Genomic DNA, 19,854 nt, shown 5'->3' with positions numbered 1-19,854 from the left:
GTTCTGGCTATCGACACGATGATCGTGTTGGTAAGCAAGAAAAAAGCACCTTATCATGATAACTTGCGATTAAATGCAAATTGTACACTTATGTCACCATTTTGCAATGGTCTCAAATGTACGGCTTTCGTGTTGAAAGAGTTTCCTCGTGTGACAAAAAGTGTGTTCTTCATATTTAGCCTTAGACTCACGTGTTCAATTGACGATTGAATTGCTGACATCGCTTACTAAAATCCTATCCCTGTTTCATAATAAACAACCAATGAAATCGTGGTCGCGATCTCAATTTTCACATTTTCGAGACTCAAACTGCCCCCCTAAAATGAATTCGAGAACATAACAAACAAAATTGCAGCTTCAAACATACAACAACACGAGGTGTGCGGATGAATGTTCCCCCCCCCCCCCAGCAAGTGTGTTTGAATCCCACTCCGGATGAACAATTTTTTTCCTTTTTTCTCTTTCATTCTTTCCGTTATTTTATAATTTTTCTCTTCTCTCACCCTCTTTTTTCCGATTTTTTCTCTTTTCTCGTTAGGCCTACAGTCATTGCATTTTGACAATCTTGATGGAGATTCAGAACTTTAAATTACAAAGTATCATGCCTTTAGCTATACGGAAGACAAGTGTGCGGATACACATTAAAGTAAATTTGCTTGCCCGACGAGGCATTAACATTACTGTTGCTGTGTTGGATGATCGTAAAGAGGCTCATGATCGTGTTGATTATAAGATTTTCCCGCTTATTTCATAATCATCGGGCAAATAGGCAGAAAATGCTTCTTATACACACGATCATCGTGTCAATAAGTAAAAAAGGACACACTTATTGACACGATGATCGTGTCGATAGGTAAGAAAAAACACGTTATTGACACGATCATCGCGTGGATAAGCATTTTTGCCTATAGACACGATGATCGTGTCGATAGGCGCTACCCCCAAACAATGCCTGGGGACAATCATACACACAGCTCTATGAGAAAGTCGTTCACATAAACCTAGATGCAGTGATCAATACAAAACTTATAAACATCTCTTGTTCTGGAAATTTATTATCAATGGTTCTGTTCTACGGATTTTACACTTCGGCGTTGTTTTATGCGTTTGGCCCTTGGTCGGCTACTAGTCCTGTCAGTCTGTACAAGAGCAGCGGGGCCGGGCCGAGATTGGCGTGGGGCCTGCAGCGAGGTAAAGTTGATGCGTCCATTGCAGAATGCCCACCTGTTCGCCTTTCACGTTGGGAGGAAATTTACCGCTGTATTCAAAGCCCAATCACACAGCGATATAATTACGCCAGGTGTTAAGTTCCATGAATATTCATCAAATGGAGAGAAGTATAAAAGAAAGAAGAAGTACCAAGACATGTGTCATTCCTCGCACAGACCGGGCCCTGTGCAACGCAGTCTTGGCAGATTCACGATGGGTTCCACCTCTACACCCACTACCGCTACCATCTCCACTGAAACAACTTCAGTGGCTCATCCCCACGCTGTTGCTCAGACGGTTTCTGCGACGAATGATACTACAATGACTTCGAAATTCGTGGAAGCTCATCGCCTAGAATGGCCAGCCCATCACAGTCACTCGCCCAGTACTCGCCAGCGTTGCTCAACAACCGACTGAAGGAGTGGTGGGAACCAGCAGTGCCGCGACCAACGCCCAGTCTACACCAAAAACAATGGGGCACAATGAGGTATGTTGAGCAGATTCGTTTGTGCCATTCCCCTTGTATTGTGTGCGTAACACATTTCCGTTTTCAATGGAAAAGTACGAATTCAAGCCCACTGCGTATGTAGCTCATCACTTTATTGTGAATGTATTTTTCACCTTTGCTGGCTAGTACTTTGGTAGTTTGATATTTTGTACTGTGTGCACGTTCAGTTTTGTGGAGGGCCGTGGTTCAGTCTACCAAATCGATAGTTTCACCGTTTCCATTTCTCGTGTTGATACCTTGCAAGTTACGTGTGATGCAGGGCGTTTGAATTCGTTGTAAGTGTGCAACACTGAAGCTTATTCTGGGGAAATATGAGATACACATGGTATGCTGCTGTCGCTTGTGTTATTTTTCGAGGCAAACTAATTTGTTTTTCATCACTTTGTTTCATGTTTCGCTTCCCTCCGTGCTACTGTCCCGTATTTCATGTAGCCCTCCTAGGGGTTTTAGAGGAGTATTTAGCACAACGTTAACAGTGACAAGAAGTTCTTAGATAGGGCCTCCATGTATTCAGCACCAAGTATTTGTGTACAGATTCACGTATACGCGAGTCAAGGCATTGCGTTGTTACCCACACGGGATACAGAGTATTATGTATACGAGAGTCAAGGCGTTACGTTGTGTTGCCCATACGGGGCTTATGAGAATTACGTATACGCGAGTCAAGGCGTTACGTTGTTGCCCATGCGGGGCTTATGAGAATTACGTATACGCGAGTCAAGGCGTTACGTTGTGTTGCCCATGCGGGGCTTATGAGATTACGTATACACGAGTCAAGGCGTTACGTTGTGTTGCCCATGCGGGGCTTATGAGAATTACGTATACGCAAGTCAAGGCGTTACGTTGTGTTGCCCATGTGGGCTTATGAGAATTACGTATACGCGAGTCAAGGCGTTACGTTGTGTTGCCCATGTGGGGCTTATGAGAATTACGTATACGCGAGTCAAGGCGTTACGTTGTTGCCCATGCGGGGCTTATGAGAATTACGTATACGCGAGTCAAGGCGTTACGTTGTTGCCCATGCGGGGCTTATGAGAATTACGTATACGCGAGTCAAGGCGTTACGTTGTGTTGCCCATGTGGGGCTTATGAGAATTACGTATACGCGAGTCAAGGCGTTACGTTGTGTTGCCCATGTGGGGCTTATGAGAATTACGTATACGCGAGTCAAGGCGTTACGTTGTTGCCCATGCGGGGCTTATGAGAATTACGTATACGCGAGTCAAGGCGTTACGTTGTTGCCCATGCGGGGCTTATGAGAATTACGTATACGCGAGTCAAGGCGTTACGTTGTGTTGCCCATGTGGGGCTTATGAGAATTACGTATACGCGAGTCAAGGCGTTACGTTGTGTTGCCCATGTGGGGCTTATGAGAATTACGTATACGCGAGTCAAGGCGTTACGTTGTGTTGCCCATGTGGGGCTTATGAGAATTACGTATACGCGAGTCAAGGCGTTACGTTGTTGCCCATGTGGGGCTTATGAGAATTACGTATACGCGAGTCAAGGCGTTACGTTGTGTTGCCCATGCGGGGCTTATGAGAATTACGTATACGCGAGTCAAGGCGTTACGTTGTGTTGCCCAGTGGGGCTTATGAGAATTACGTATACGCGAGTCAAGGCGTTATGTTGTGTTGCCCATGTGGGGCTCATGAGAATTACGTATACGCGAGTCAAGGTTGTTGTGTTGCCCATGTGGGGCTTATGAGAACTACGTATACGCGAGTCAAGGCGTTATGTTGTGTTGCCCATGAGGGGGAATATTAGTAGTATGTATAAGGGCGTCGAGGCGTTACATTATGTTGCCCATGTGGAGCGTACGAGTATCATATACACGCGATTTGAGTTGAGTTGCTACACAGTTGCCCATGCGGGGGCTTATGAGAATTATGCATATGCAATTTCAGTTTTTACGTGTGTTGTTCTGGTGGGAGTATGCGCAATATTTGTATAACACAATGAAAAGTGTGACGATGTATGTCTAGAGGGACACTGTCACTTGTTTGCTCGTTTTCTGCTCTTCACCTGCGCGGCCTTGGTCATATGCGAGTACGGGTATCGTATATGAGTGCGGTTGCGTGGGTGGATGAGGGGTCGTGGTGAGCAGGTGATTGTGTAAGCGACACTGTTAATTACAGAAAAACGGATTGGCTACACTAGAGGTAGTAATACGGTGTTTAATTGCATTACAGATGCAAAAACAATTGGCAGAGTTACATAAGAAGTTTGACATGCTCGAGAAGTCGGCTGGCAATGCATCGATTAAAGAGGAGGCTCTGTAAAAAGTGATCGAAATGGCCAACAACGCATCGTGGAATTCCAGACCACAGCTACTCAATGCACTCAGAATATTGGTGGACAGAGTAACCAACATGGCGCACCCGAAGTTGTCCAGATGGCAATATAGTTGAAGCCTATGTATATACGAATATGATAAAATTAATTCAAGAGATATTATTTGCATACAAATATGTAATGTGTTCCTGTTATGTTGCGACACTGTACTCCTAGACGGGGAGGGCGATAATCAAAGCCCTTTGCCGTTATGGCTGCCTGCCTTGTAGGTCCTGTCTGGGGGTGCCCTCTTCAGGAATGTACCTTTCTCTTCAGAGTATTACCCATCATTGGGACTTGAACACCAAGTTAATACAAACATCAAGGCCTGCAAAACTTTATCTTGGATGTCCTTAGAGGGCACCCCCAGACATGGTCCTGCCCTTACTCGATTGTATCAACGATGGCTCAAGGGACGATAATGGCCTCCCCTGCACATCCAGCTTTTATAAATCCTAAGACCTTTATAGTCGGAAATTCGCAACCATCTTGATTTTTGGAAAATTGTCACAGACCCACTTGACAAAAAAATTGATCATGGAATGGATTACCATTGGTGTCAGTATTTCTCCGTATAGGCCTATAAGGCATTTCTAGGGAGAGTTTAAAGATTTTGTGTACGACCATAAGTCCCGCCAATACTATTACGGTCTTCAAAAATCACCCCTCTTGTCAACAGTTTGGAGAGTTTTATATCCTCCACACCGGAAAGTAAATTAGAATCCGGGGCGATTTCTGTATGGGGAAAAGTGGGTATTGACCCCCCTCCAAAATTAGTGATGTCCATCACAATTGAACCAAAGAAGCCTAGATTGTGCATTATTGATATGCGTTATATGAATCTTTGGATTAGGAACGTAAATTTTAAGTTAGATCACTTTGTGGAAGTCTGTCAATATCCTGATTAGGGGGATTTACAAGTCAAGTGTGATGATAAAAGTGGTTACGACCACGTGAAAATGTCTAAACGCGACAGGGGCTTTCTGGGGTTTCATTGGGCTGGGTGTGGTACGTGTGTAATACTTTGCCTTATAGTTAGAAACTTTCCGCATACGTGTATCACACAATTGGGTATTGTATCACCAGCTATGCTAGATCCCTTGGCGTCCCATGTATACAATACATCGATGATGGACATGGTGGCCAACTGTGACATTAAAAAACTAGCAAGCCCGCTGTTTAGTCGTCAAGAATTGGCAGAGTTTGCTGCTTTCATACCAGCCAAATCATGTATTGACGCTGGATATTTTATTGCTCTCGAGAAAAGTATTCTAATCCCCGTAACATCCATTGTGATGCTCTGTTTTACAGCAAATACGGTTACTAGGTCATTTCCAAAAACAAAAGATATGAAACAATGTGACTTAGCAGGCATGTTGTGTTGGCTTCTAGAGTATCATATCAGGTTACGTATCCATACGGACTCTAGCTCTTTCAGATGGGCGACCCTTAGCATAAGGTCGCGACGATGTTGAAGTGATAGGTGACATGTGAGAAAATACTTGGCAACAGGAGCATATCGTAGTCAAGGAACCCGAAGCACTATATTGGACCCTGCTCGCTTAAAAGAACATGACAAAGAACGCCAGAGTAGGTGCAATTTAAACCCAATGACACGCACACACAAACACAAGACAAACACATTTTCATAACAGACATGACAAAAAAAAAATCCACCTCGCGGAGCGATTGCAGAAACTCCTGTCTTTTCCCCCTAGGCACTCTCAGTTGGATCTGTGGTTGTTCCTATGACAGTGAATGCACCACTGTCGAATGTGTAACACAAAACTCGTGAAGCCGGATGAGAGACGGCAGAACCCACTCAGAGAAAATTACCACCAAAACATTTGAAGATATCCATCAACGTATGCATCAACTGTTGGGAGAGAAATCCGCATACGAGAGACAAAAAGATTGGCTTGTTCAGCAGCTCGAGAAATTTCTAGCTTCACTACCTGTCCCAATAGATTTAACAATGGCGAACTCAGAAGGCATTGTACGGTTTTTATTTAAAGATACGGACACAAAAACCCATGTTCACACTGATACGTGTCAGTATTTGGGGCATTCCGGTGTGTCTCCCTGCCAGTGTCCAAAACGTTTTAAAAGCTGCTACGCTAATATAGTATGGTATCCAAATTAAAAACATTTTATCGCATTGTATACAAGGAATGCTCTATTTCAAGATAAAACCCAGTAGAAGCATACATTGTGGTCAGATACATGGAAAAAAAATTGTCTGAGGGGCAGTAAAAGCACATGTAACCCAACAAGCCCCTCTACTCTTTATACAACATTAATGAAATTTTTATTTCATCATATCATGCAGAAGATTGGTGTCGCAAAGTCCCCAACACATATACATTCTGGCAAGGGATCCAGCATTTTTCAAGGTAATTTACTTCTCGGGTGATAGGGCTGGGGATTTGGGAAATGTAGAAACACAAGAGATATAGTTTTCCAGCCAACTCCGGTTTTTTGTTTAATAAAACTTTGGGAAAAGACACTGAGGGGAGGCTCATCTAAGTTGTTTGCGATTAAAAGATGTGAAGACAAGTTTTTATGTCCGGTGAACACCGTAGAACAATATTTGTTTAGCAAAGGATTTAGGTATGGATCTGAGGAGAGGGCATCTCTTCCGACCGACAACCTCAAGTGGAGACATTGAACAACTCCCTCTAGCATCACAAGTTTATCTGCGCCTAAAACTACCTCAAAGAATTAGACATGGATACTCCTCACAGTTGTAGAAGCGCATGCGCTGTAACATTAGCCATGGCAGATACGGATATCAAAAGCCTGGTGCGTCACCTTGGTTGGCGGTCGGAAGAGATGGTCAATTATATACACAATTGTCAAATATGATGTCAGTCAGGACCCAGCACACAAGTTTGTTGAAGCTGTGAATGAAAATCTAGACACCTTGCAAAGTTATGAACTAGTTTTACGATAGCCTTTGAGCCATAGTATGTGCATATGTGAAGTGTCGATTAATAACCGCTGTATAAATATCAAAGAAGATAAAACAATCTGGCATAGTTTATCTTGATGTCCTGTTTTGATAGGAAAACTGGTTTCATGAATAACTGATGGTTGTAGCACGCATGTATGAGTGGTGGTTTGGATGAGGAAGAGGAGAGTTATAGGCAAGGGTTTATAGGAATGGGGTTAAGTAGTGAGGGGGATATATAATTATATATATGGTTAATGTGTGAAATGGACGGCCGGAACAATACCCGCATCCCCCAATCCTTAACAATAGGCTATATTCATGAGCGGAGTGATTGGGTTTAAATATATATTATTCAAAGCCCAATCACATAGCGATATAATTACGCCAGGTGTTAAGTTCCATGAATATTCATCAAATGGAGAGAAGTATAAAAGAAAGAAGAAGTACCAAGACATGTGTCATTCCTCGCACAGATAAGGGCCAGGCTGCTGCAGGAATGGTATAATAACATATACGACGATAGAGCAGTAAAGGTACAAGCAAGAGATAAAGATGTGCTGCCCACCCACCCACCCTTAAGATGGTTTAATCTTTCGCATGGATATAGCCTCCACAATACCCGCATCCCCCAATCCTTAACAATAGGCTATATTCATGAGCGGAGTGATTGGGCTTTAAATATTATATTTCAGAATGTCTTTTTACGGGTATAAAAGCTAAAAAAATGATGCATCAAAAGCCAAGAGTCTGTAAATTACTTAGCTGTAGCTTTATTGTTGCTTTTAAATTTCGCAGAGAAATTAGCCGTGCGTATATTAGTCCTGGTCATACTCAGGCGTACACATCTATTTAGGGAGCCGTCATTATTTACGGCATGGGGGTCGGAGGAATTACATTAGAAACGCCGAAATTTTAAGTCATACCCCAGCCAACCATGATGAAGTTGAGTAACCCCTTCGATCCCTAACTTAGAAATTCAGGCTAACCTGAGCCCATGTAACACAATGTAGATATAAAAGCTCACCTAATAACCAGTCTCTGACCATATAGTATTGTTTAATTTGGATGGGTAACATGTCATTATGGTATGGTTAGATGTCAAAATGGTTGTTGAACTGAAGTCAATTAAAATATACATTTCTGTGATAATACAAAGGATGAATTTACAACAGTTCAGTTTTGCCCTAGATCCTGTGCACTAATAATGATATCTGTTGAGAACATTTCTCCATGACCCAGCCTCTCCTTCCACCTCTGGTCACAACAGAAAACTACTGTGTGACTTCATCATCACCACTGTCGATCCTCATCTTCACTGTCGCTGGTGCCATTGAGTACATGAACAACGATATCATTCTCATCATCACTATCTTCTGTTTCATAATAAGTATTGCTGGTAGTGGCAGCTACTTCATGAGGGGAACGCTCCATTAACTTGGACGTACCCGAGTAACCCGAGTTGGTTATCAGAGGATTAATCTCTATGTCAACATATGCGAACAGATTATCTTTTAGTGTAAACAAAACATTAGCACTGCCGGAACTACTTTTAGCATGGCCAATGCCAGTCGGCGCCTGACTTGATGATGGCCCCCCTGTCCGGCACTCAGGATTTCCAACCAGCGTTAAAAGTGCCGTCCAGCACTTGCTGTTACTTTGAGGTCATCATTTAGTTCATAAAATTGCATGAAGAGTTTACAAAAACGATGGTACTATAGAATCCCTTTCAAATAAAATGCTGTTTAAACAATACTAGCAGTTAATTAACGTACGCTGATTTTGCATACGAAAAGCTATTTTTGTATGAATGTTTATACCCCTATAAAAGAAAGTACGGTAGCGAAAATCAGCACAACAAAACAGGACTTCAGCACAACAAAACAGGACTTTTACTAAAACGCACTCTTTCAATTTCAGTTCAGACTCACATTGCGGAAAGGTGCATGCAATGCAATGAAAGTCACGAGCAAACTTTGGTGTCAACGGATCCAGTCTTTGAATTATCAATGAACACTCACTTATTTTTCTGGTCAAAAGCCAAAGGCTACTTGTCTATCGCAACAAGCCTCTCTGTTTGAATCCGCGTGTTCATTTTTAGCCGGATGCCGGCCAAATTGACTGGCTACTTCCGTATTTTGGCCGGCTACTTTTCAGCAATTTTTGCGCTCTAGCCCCGAAATTCTGGTTTTGATAATAATATTTTGATATATTGTGTCTTGCAAGCCGGAGATAACATTTCAGAAGTGCCTATGTGGCTATATGTAATCTAGCAATTTACGCGGTGAACTTGTTGCTATCTAGGTATCAGCCTGTAGTACCGCGATCTGCGAACGTGTACTGTACTGGGAATCGCTCTCGAGGTCATCCTTGCTTTCCCGACTACAGCCCGAATTATTCCAACGTTCACATCGGGTGCAGCTTACCATTGGACTGACGTTACGCCCACCAATAGCCGGCCATTTCCGAATAAAGCCGACGTTTGTTTTCCCTCAAACGCGAAAGAGAAGAAAGTCTCAAACGCGGAAGAGAAAGTCGACGTTCCAGAGCTTTTGTTTTCTGCGTAAGAGTTGGGCCTTGTCTGATGGGTAGGTTTTTGATCAAATGTAAAGCAACCAAAAGTTACTGAGTCTCATTTTTCATACTTTTGAAACGCCACGTCAATCCATCCATTGTCGATCATAGATCTACATCGCATTTTGTGGAGGGCCATGGTTTAAGCGGAAGGGAAAGTCTACGCGCGAGTCTACGCTTGAAAACGTTGATTTTCTGCGTAAGAGTAGGACTTTGTCTGTTGGTTTTGGGAGGTTTTAGATCAAATCTAAATAAACAAACGATTACTTGGTCTCATTTTGCGTACTTTTGAAACGTACGTACCACAGCCCCTCTATCTATCCACTGGTCTGGAAACGCCTATTGTAAAAGGTGTCAATCACCTGGACCGCACAGCCAAACCGCGATACGAGGGGCAGTCACGTGATACTGCGTAGCTTGGGTTTGTCCTGCATGCCACAGTGCCCGATTGTGTGTACGCTTTTCTCGAATTTTCGCTGTTTTTGGCTCTGTTAAGTGTTCTCTGCGTCTATCTACGACACGAAGACAGAAATCATCATATCTTGAAACCGATGTTTGTTTTTCGTGATCCTTCTCCCATCGTAAATGATGATAGTGTGCGATAATTTCTGGGGTTGATCGCTGCGAGTGTGTTGACGTAGCACAAGCAACGGCTGGAATCAAACCGGAAAATTTGTCGTCGCTTTCTCTTGCAATGCCAGTATTCAGTGCCTCCAAATATGATAAAATATGTTTTCTGTCAATGTTCTGTGAAATCATGTCTGTTAACTGAGCAGAATAGGAGAGACAACTGCAGAAATGCATGGATAGAGGGACTGTGGGTCGACCGATATTGCATTATGTGTAAGCTTACTGTGTCACAATCGACTAATCGACTGCAGCTGTGTTGTACACATACGGGGTCGTACAGGTTGACGTTGGGTGTCGTCAATTTGGAATTTTATCAAACATGAACACTGGAATTTAGCTCTCTTTTTCAATTATATTCAACATCACCAAAAATCAATGGTAAGCTTGCGAATTCGTTTTATTGTGAAATTAATACCGTGAATTAAATCACTGAAAATTGTGCCGTCCGCCGACCGGCCTCGTTAACTGCCTCTACTATTTCTCCTTTCTTATAATATGTACGATGGCCATACTGTTTACAGACGGATCCGGCTAGCAATTCATTGACTTAAATTCGCTCCATACGAGATGTAATGTCACAGGATACGCGCAGCTCTTGGAGTCCTTACTCACTCGTTAAGTTGTTTGCAAGTGCAGAAAAATCTCGCCACATGGAAAGAACGTTCCATGCTGTTCTGATCACATTTGCATATACGATCAATGCGCGTTACTGAAGTGAAGCGTCCGAAAATAGGAAACTTGAATGAAAATGAACGAAGAACGATATTTTGTTTCACCATAATTCTAAAACTTAGTTTAGAGCCTAAATTAAAGAATAAACTAGATTACTTGCATTGAAAAAGGGCAGTTCACTTTTTCCTGTCAACATAGTTCCATGTGCAAGCATATGTGTGTGTCCGTGGTATTGAGTGAGTCGTTACAGCCCTGACGTTCCTATCATAGCACCAGCTCGATAAGATAATCGCAACAATGGAAAATTAACACCTTGGGGATTAAAAGTCTTCTGTTTGTCACCCGAGTTGGCAGGCAGCAACTCGGGTTTCAGGTACCATCAAAGTTAATGGAGCCTCCCCTAATGTGCAGTTTTTGCCCGGTTTCATGTAGTTCATATTTATTCTTCTGTAAAATATTTATTTGCTTTTTATTTAACATATATCAGAGTATATCTTTCCCCATGAATCGCTTAATCAAATAATATCAATTAATTCATACGTTATTGCTTGTTTTGATACGGTATTGGTTGACTTTTTTACGTTATCAGTTGATTTAATCCTTTCTTGGTTCATTGATACGTTATCGGTAAATTTTACTACGTTATCGGGTTTGATACGTTATCGGTTAGTTACTACGTTATCGATTGTAACATTAGGTCGTAAATACTGACGGTTTCCATACTTTCTGCCAAAGGACCATCGCGTTCACTTGCATTCGATAGGCTGCCATGCATTGCCAAAATATGTTGCTTCGATTTCACAATCACCTTGCCGCTAAAGCGACAATCAGCTGAATTTTATTACTTCAAGATACTCAATTTTGACAGTTATTTGCCTACAGAAGTGAGCCAAGTGCATACAGTGTCGTCTTGATTTTACATCGGTACCGGGAGTTCCTGTGTGACCTTGTGCAAGGGGCGCATCGGGCTATGCCAACTTCAGTTTGAATAATCCGTATATAACGCACGCATTGTACCAGAATAGAATGTCAGCCTCCTCTCCCAAAGTTCTGTATCCTCTAAACACAGTAGCAGTACGTATTTGAACAGGGAAGAACAAAATAAAATCATTCGCAAGTCATTCAGCCAGCGACCGTGGACGTTTGCCCGGGCAGGGCGCGGCATTGCTGCGGATCCGTAGCCCTACCACTCCCTTTGCTGGTTGTGTTGGGGGAGTGGCCCCAATCCCCCAACACAACCAGCAAAGGGAGTGGTAGGGCTACGGATCCGCAGCAAGGCGCGGCATGGCCGCAGGAATTTGTTTGACTGTTGGCTGATGAAAGCCTCTTATTATACAACATTGAACTATCCCAAGGTCTTAAAATACGTTAAGAACATTTCTTTTTATCGTTTCCAAGGCACGTTCCTTGTTTTAACTTAGTTAAGTTACGATATTCAATAACTATATTGTCATTTTCTGAAACCGTACAATGACGAGGGCTGTACTTCCATGCGAGCGATCACTCGTGCGAGGCATGCTGCAAGACGTACATGTGCATTGTCAACAAACCCGCGCGGCAATCTAACTCGATCGGGCAGTATTTAGCGTTTTTATGTCACTACATGAGCACAAATTCAGCTTATTTCTTCACTGAACAACATTTCACGATGGATGAAAGGGAATAACATGTAATTTCGAACAAAAAAGGTTAAAAGTTAGAAATACTGGGGCTTTAAGGCCAGGAAGAAAAAATAAAATAAAAATAATCCGCTGATGGAGTGTGTTAGTTGACGTAAACGCACTTGTTGTCGACGTAAAACTCAGAGGTCAAAGTTAATTTCGCCCCCTTAGCATGCTAGTAAAAATTAACACCACAATTTTGTGACGACATTTGACGTAGGCATGACACTGTATGACGTAGGGGTCTTGTTTCGTGTCATAAGTAGAAGTTAATGAAGTTGAGCTTAGAAGTTAAGTACTTGAAGAATTCAGAGACTTGGTTCAGAAATCGCTAACCACTTGAAGGATTCAGTGAGTGGGTTCAGAAATCGCTGACCACATGAAGAATTCAGCGAGTGGGTTCAGAAATCGCTAACTAGTTGAATGTAAGTGAGTGGGTTCAGAAATCGCTAAGTAGTAGTTGAATGTAAGTGAGTGGGTTCAGAAATCGCTGACCACTTGAATGTAAGTGAGTGGGTTCAGAAATCGCTAACTAGTTGAATGTAAGTGAGTGGGTTCAGAAATCGCTGACCACTTGAATGTAAGTGAGTGGGTTCAGAAATCGCTGACCACGTGAAGGATGCAGTAAGTGGGTTCAGAAATCGGTAACCACTTGAATAATTCAGTGAGTGGGTTCAGAAATCGCCAAGCCGAATGTGGATGACTAGTGGAAAAATTCGGTCAGTGGTGTAAGAAAACGGATGTTAATTTTGGCATGCATTACGCGCCATAAACGAGCACCGATCTCTACTCGTATACTCTTGATTTCATCTTTCAACAGTAGCTAAGAATAAAGTAAGTATCTTGCACTGCTAAAATCCCCCAAAGACTTTAAGAGACATTAAAAGATGACATGTAACAACTGCAATTAAAAGTAATCAACTTACAATGTCCACTTCTAAGATTTCCTTTTTCTGGCCCTCTTTTTCAAGTAGATCGTGCATTCTATAATCATCCTGCAAAATCCCTAAGCATGCATGTCCGTCTTTTGCAGTCCAAGCGGGTATTTTTTTCAGTGTTTCCCCAATGACATGTACAACGCCTGTGTCAACACCAGAAGTAATGATTAAAGTAGGTTCGTCATTTTGGATCAGCTGAAATACATAACAAGACATACACTTAAGGAACTCTGTGAAAACCAATACAATATGTGATCAGATACATTAGCTGAAAGTCGTGCACAGATGTGCACTTGCGAACATTCATATTTAGGATCTATCCATACTCATAAATATTTTATTACCGTAACGGTGTATTTTTGTTTGGTTTATCCACTATAGGCATGAGACATTCATTGGATCAAATAAGGCAAACATATGAGAAAACTTCAGCGCTGGGGCCGACGTCTTTATAGCTGACTCGCCCTAGACAAAGCATGGAATATTTGTGAAGACATTAGCTTCTTATAGAGTGCAGCAAGTTAAGTATACGGAAATACACCAATCTGCCGAATAAAATTATAGAATGGTCAACTTATCACTGAAAGTATCATATTATATGCACATACACGGATTCAAAGTGCACTGTATATTTGAGAAGTGTTAGTTTTTATGAATAACATATTCATGTCTTCTAAAACTGATTGAGTGTGCTGTTAAAGTATAAAAAATAGTATACAAACTTACAAAAGCGTGATTTTTAGATTACCTCAATTTCATGCATAGCACCTAAAACAACAGGGCTTCTGGTATTTTAATTATTTTCCTGTATACGTGGTAGATTAAAGTGCATTCGCCGAATTCATAAGACAAAATGTAATAGAGTAACCCCGTATATTTCTCCCATCTCGAGGCACAGATTAGATGTACTTTTGTCATATCGGGCATTGTGAATACTTTTATGAAAAGACTACTACTATCAAACTTAACTAGAATAGGTGCTGTATTCAAAACAAAAGTATACTTTGCTGCCTCATAATAACGAACATTCCGCCCCAGCTTTCTGAAACAGTCCATATTGCTGTGGCGACGCACTTATACAGTGTGATTACGACTTTTTAAATCCTACTTCGGCTAACATGGTTTGCTTCAACATTTGCAATGCCAGCCGAAATATAGATTTTAGGAGAAAGTCAACGCGAGACATTTAGGAATAATTATTAAGACTAAAGTTTTAGAATGGGTGTGACAATGAGTTTAAACATATTGCGCGTATGGCAGGTCTTTAACAAGTTTGTAATGTGACATCAAAACTGGTCCAAAAAGTATTGCTAGGTCCGTGAGACATGTTTCCTTTACAACACTAAGCTACACCATCCTGAACCACTAATAGTAAGTAGTGGTACCAGGTGTCCAGAATTTGTAGGCATGCCCTGTTAACATTCTAGACCAGTCACTTCCAAATTTGTTAGTTATGCATTTAATGAACCAGTTAATTTAACAGAAGTCTAATATTTGTTAATAAGATCTCCATTTCTGCCATTATGGCAGAATTATGATAGAATCTTTTGAAAGATCTACGTGTTATTTGGAAATGCTCATGTGAATCGCAAGCGTTCAGTATAACGGTATACCTAGCTGAGAGATGTTCACATAGTCCAAAGGCCAAGTGCCAAACCTAGCCTCTACCAGGGATTTTCACAGTTATATATTTGGAAAGTCAATATGAACGTTAACCGAGGTAGTGGAATCGGTTTGTCAGCAAACATAATGGTCCTCGTTTAGGAGGTAATGAGCTGCCCTCTTCTTTGTCATGGCGTTAACAATGAAAGAGTTGAATATCTCGGCTTCCAAGAAGGGTAAAAATAAAATTCAAATACCTAAATTACTAATTAGGGTACATGCTTTATTTTGGTACATGATCGAAAAAGTCAAAGGTCAAGGTCACATTCAAAACGAGGGTTGAATGCGAACATTTTGTGACTTTTAACATAGGCATCACCTAAGTTTCTATTCACTGAAAAAGATTCACTAAAGGAGGCTGTAAATTGGTCCAAGTATAGTTTGTTATATAACCTTTGAGGTTGATTTATTATTGAGATTTTGTTTAACGTAAAATTCTGTTACTGTTTAGTTTTGCGCAAATCTAACGAATATGGAAGTACTGATACCTCAGATCTAAACTGAGCGTGTGACAAAACTTATATATAATTATATTTTCAGGTGAAGGTAATAAAATGATGACAATGTTGTTTAGCTCAAATTAAACCTCATGTGCATAACATATACTTGCTGCGACCTATTTTGCACTATTTAAGATTTTTTATGCACTTTTGATGATTATTATGATATTAACGCTATCTGATTATATGTTTGGAAATGGACACGTGGGTGAACAGGGAATGTCAACAAGGCAGATTTGGGAAATTTTATCAAGAGGAGTTTCACTCACCAATATACTATTCTTGGGTATTTCCAATATAATTAAATTTTGTACTGCAAAAGTGAAATATGTTCTACAGAATTTATTGTTAGCGATTCGAAAATGCTTCCTCCGTTCGCTATGTTCCTCTCCTTGAAAGCTTCCTGTTGGCTCTCATCTGTCCACCTCATAATTGTGCCATCCTCATCGACATTCGCAACCAAACCCACAAAGCTCCCTCTTTAGCAAAACGTCGAGTTAAGAACTGTTATAATTGTGAGTCTAATAAGACTAAGTGAACGTCTTATTAATCATATACAAATCATTTCTATGACCAAAATGGGCGCACAGTGTCGATGACACTGCTTTTCGTTTTATCAAATGCAACTATGTGACATTAAAAACTACAAGTCGACATGTGCTATAACATCTACATTTCAAGTTTTCTGCGTTAACCTCATATTTCGCGATAGCCTTGACTATTGGCTGTAACAGTAAATTCATTATTTTATTACCTAAACATTAAGTGATATGTAATGAATACTAGAATTGTGTCAAACGCTGAATTTGCGTCTAAGATACGTTCATATTTTGGGGCTTTACATATATCGTCATACCAGTTACTATGATAACAGTATATATGGACCAATTTACAATTTCCATTTTTCAGTTTTCAAAATATTCAGTAAACGAAACTTTGGTCGGTCACTGTTCAAAAGATAACAAAAATTCCACAGTCATTCCTCATTTTGAAGGTGACCTTTGCCTCTCAACCGTTTATGTTATGTTACAAAAAATAAAGCCCGTAACGTAATGAGCAATTGCAGGTATTTGATTATCCATATCTTCTTGAATGTCATGATATTCTAGTTCTTCAATGTCTGAGAGGCCTTCAAATAATGCCTTAAGTCCCAAAGGACACCGTCCGGGGGGACTTATAGGTTTGGTGATAACCGTACATCCGTGCGTGCGTGCGTCCATCCGTCCGTCCGTCCGATATATCAGAGACGCTTTAAGCGATTTCGTGCAAATTTAATACAAGGATTATTACCTTTGCCATACATATGCACGTCAATTTGTTTACGATCCGATCCATTATGGCCGCCTGGCAGCCATTTTGTTTCCTGTATTTGATGTCTGTGCATATGTTCACGCAAATTTCTCAGTGATGCCTGGAGCGATTCCATTCAAACGTGGTACATAGATTACTCTATATCTTATACATATGCACATTGATTTTTGTTTTGATCTGATCTAAAATGGCTGCGTGGTGGCCATTTGTTTCCTATATTTGACGACTGTGCGTTCGTTCACGTGCATTTTTCAGCGATGCCGGGCGCAATTGCATTGAAAGATAATATATATATTAATCCATATCACATGTATAGGCAGGTCGATTTTTTGTAATGATTCAATCAAAAATGGCAGTTTTATGGCCTTTTTCTTTCCTGTATTTGATATCTATTCACAGGGGTGCCAGGTATGATCCACAGGGTTACAGGATGGTATTAATATTAATGCTGTGTCCATGCATAGGGGCTCATGAATGCAGATATCTGAGATAAGCCTGTGCCAATTCGTTTTAAACTTTGTACAAGGATACTACAGTATGGTATACATATGCAGATTTATTTATATTGGTGTGGCATGCATAATTAGTGCTAATTTGCATAATTCGGGATTAGAGCGCTGTTTCTGGTGCAACAGTGCCAAATTTGATGAAACTTTCTGCAGATGTTTTTTCACACAGAGTTATAATATTAATTAATTGCTAATTTGCATATTCGTTCCTTTTCATGGTTAGTGGGCTATATCAAGAAAAACTTTTTAAATTTTATGAAACGTGGTGCAGATGTTGATGTGTCAGCATTATAATACTATGTGAACACATTCAGGAGTATCATGTCAATTAATTGCTAATTTACATATTTAATGAACTTTCATAATTATTGTCTTATGTCTAATATTGCTGCATCAAATTTAATGAAACATGGTACAGATTTTTTTCCGTCCAGTAGTCAATGACGTGCAAAGATATGTAGCAGTTTCTTATCAATCATTGCTCATTTGCATATTTAATGAATTTCGGTAATTAGGCTGATATGTCAAGAAATATTTCAACAAATTTCATAAAACTTGGTACAGATGTTGAGCTCAAATTGCTTTAACAGTGAAAAAGACATTTATCAGTGTCAAGTTAATTAATTTGTAATTGCATGTGTAATGAACTTTCCTAATTAGAGTGATATATCCACATATACTGCGTTACATTTGATGAAAATTGGTACAGATTTTGATCTAATAGTGTTGTAAATACAAATCAATTACACTTAGTGGTATCATACACATATATATATAATTTAATTGCTAGTTTGCATTTACATGATGGATTTTTTTAGGGTGAATGTCCGAAGAACTGCATCAAACTTTATGAAATATGGTACCGGTTATAATCTGTCAGTATTAGAATAGGATGCAAAAATGTTTGACGGGATCCTGTCGATTAACGACTAATTGATTCATTTTAATGACCTTTTGTTATTAGTATGGCAGCTTACAGTAGTCCTCTAAGAGGACTTGTAATTAACCCTTTTCTTGCCAGACAGTATAAATTCCCTATCAGCCAAGTCAGTAAAAGCGGTCTTGAGCCAAAACACGACGTATTTTCACCCACTTGGCTTGGTCTGTTATAGCATCTTTAGTTTACAAAAATCAGGTTAACAGTATTTATGTTTTCAAAAGCCTTCAAATGTACAATATTATGTTAAAATTCACCATATGGAATATGTTGTGTTTCATTAATTTTAACCATCTTGACCTGGTGTTGAAATATGGACTTGGCAGGAAAAGAGTTGAAGTACCCATTAACAAGTGGGGACTGTGTCATTGTCAATGACTTGTGTAACTAAGACAACAGCCCCTCACGGCCACACCCAACACTACCGGGGATATGGGGGATAGGGCCAGGGGTTAGATACTTGGCCAACTGTCTAACACCGTACTGCCTAAATATCTAATCGCCATGCGTACATGATTTAAACTAAGAATTAGCAAGAGATGTAATTTGGCAAAGTTAATGTCCTGTCCCTAAAGATTTATTTTTAGGAGATATGCATAACTAACACTATTTTATTTAATAAACATGAAAATCACAAAATCTGACCTCTTTAAATTCATCGATAAGGACATCTTCTTGTTCTTCCTTCAAACGTTTGTTTTCATCGCCTCCTGTAATTGTGATAACCTGTAACGTATCTCTTTGGTTGATGCCAAGATCATCGACAATGGAGGTCAACACGTTATCTATATCATCGCTGTATACACTGTAATAAAACTTAATCAAAACGCAAAAGGTTATTGTATCAGATTACTTTGAAGGTATACATGATGTTTGTTTTTGTTGTCCGATACAGTATTGAAGAGAGAAAGTATCATTTAAAAATACCTTTATGTCTTTTTTTTCTTCTTCATCACTTGTGAATGGAAATTTTATTCTGCCGGTAACGGGTGGTTTCCAAGTTTTGGAGCTGACACAATCAAAATGTAAAATGTTACAATTAGAATTATCATTGAATCAATTAGATATAGCAACAATCATGCATGCCTTTGCAACGCATTTTACAGTGAAGTTAAACATATCAAAACCTTTTAAATTATGAATTTACCCTATGTAAATAAATTTATGTGTTCCCTTGTACAATTTAATCGTTCAGTTTTTCTTGTCCCACTAAAGAAGTCTCATAGATACATACTTATCCACGCTAATCATAATCATGCCTTTTATTTGGAAACGTACAATATACACTTGACATCTAATTTTGAATATTGCACACTGAGTGCATTCCATTATAACAGAATTCATTTCAGTTAAGGAGTGGACGACTCATCACTTTAACTACAAAATCATGTTATTGTCAGAGTAATAATGGTGTACATGGTTTTTCACAGCAAAGTTACCGTTTCTATTCACTTTACAC

General features: G+C 40.1%; 2 long non-coding RNA genes across 2 annotated transcripts; one reads left to right on the top strand and one right to left on the bottom strand.

Annotated features, from left to right (window-relative positions):
- Positions 1-1,261: 1,261 nt before the first annotated feature.
- LOC139120311 (uncharacterized) lies at positions 1,262-5,019 on the top strand. The gene is made up of 2 exons (XR_011549070.1): positions 1,262-1,696; positions 3,910-5,019. It is a non-coding gene; the product is annotated as an uncharacterized lncRNA (long non-coding RNA).
- An 8,451-nt stretch (positions 5,020-13,470) lies between these two features.
- LOC139119634 (uncharacterized) lies at positions 13,471-19,398 on the bottom strand. The gene is made up of 3 exons (XR_011548962.1): positions 19,323-19,398; positions 19,041-19,211; positions 13,471-13,671 (listed from the first exon to the last, which is right to left on the bottom strand). It is a non-coding gene; the product is annotated as an uncharacterized lncRNA (long non-coding RNA).
- Between the last annotated feature and the right edge of the window lie 456 nt (positions 19,399-19,854).

The sequence above is a fragment of the Ptychodera flava genome, chromosome 20 (assembly GCF_041260155.1).
Source record: "Ptychodera flava strain L36383 chromosome 20, AS_Pfla_20210202, whole genome shotgun sequence".
Lineage (NCBI taxonomy): Eukaryota > Metazoa > Hemichordata > Enteropneusta > Ptychoderidae > Ptychodera > Ptychodera flava.
Note: the sequence above shows the minus strand (reverse complement) of the source record. Positions and strands in the feature narration are given on the sequence as shown.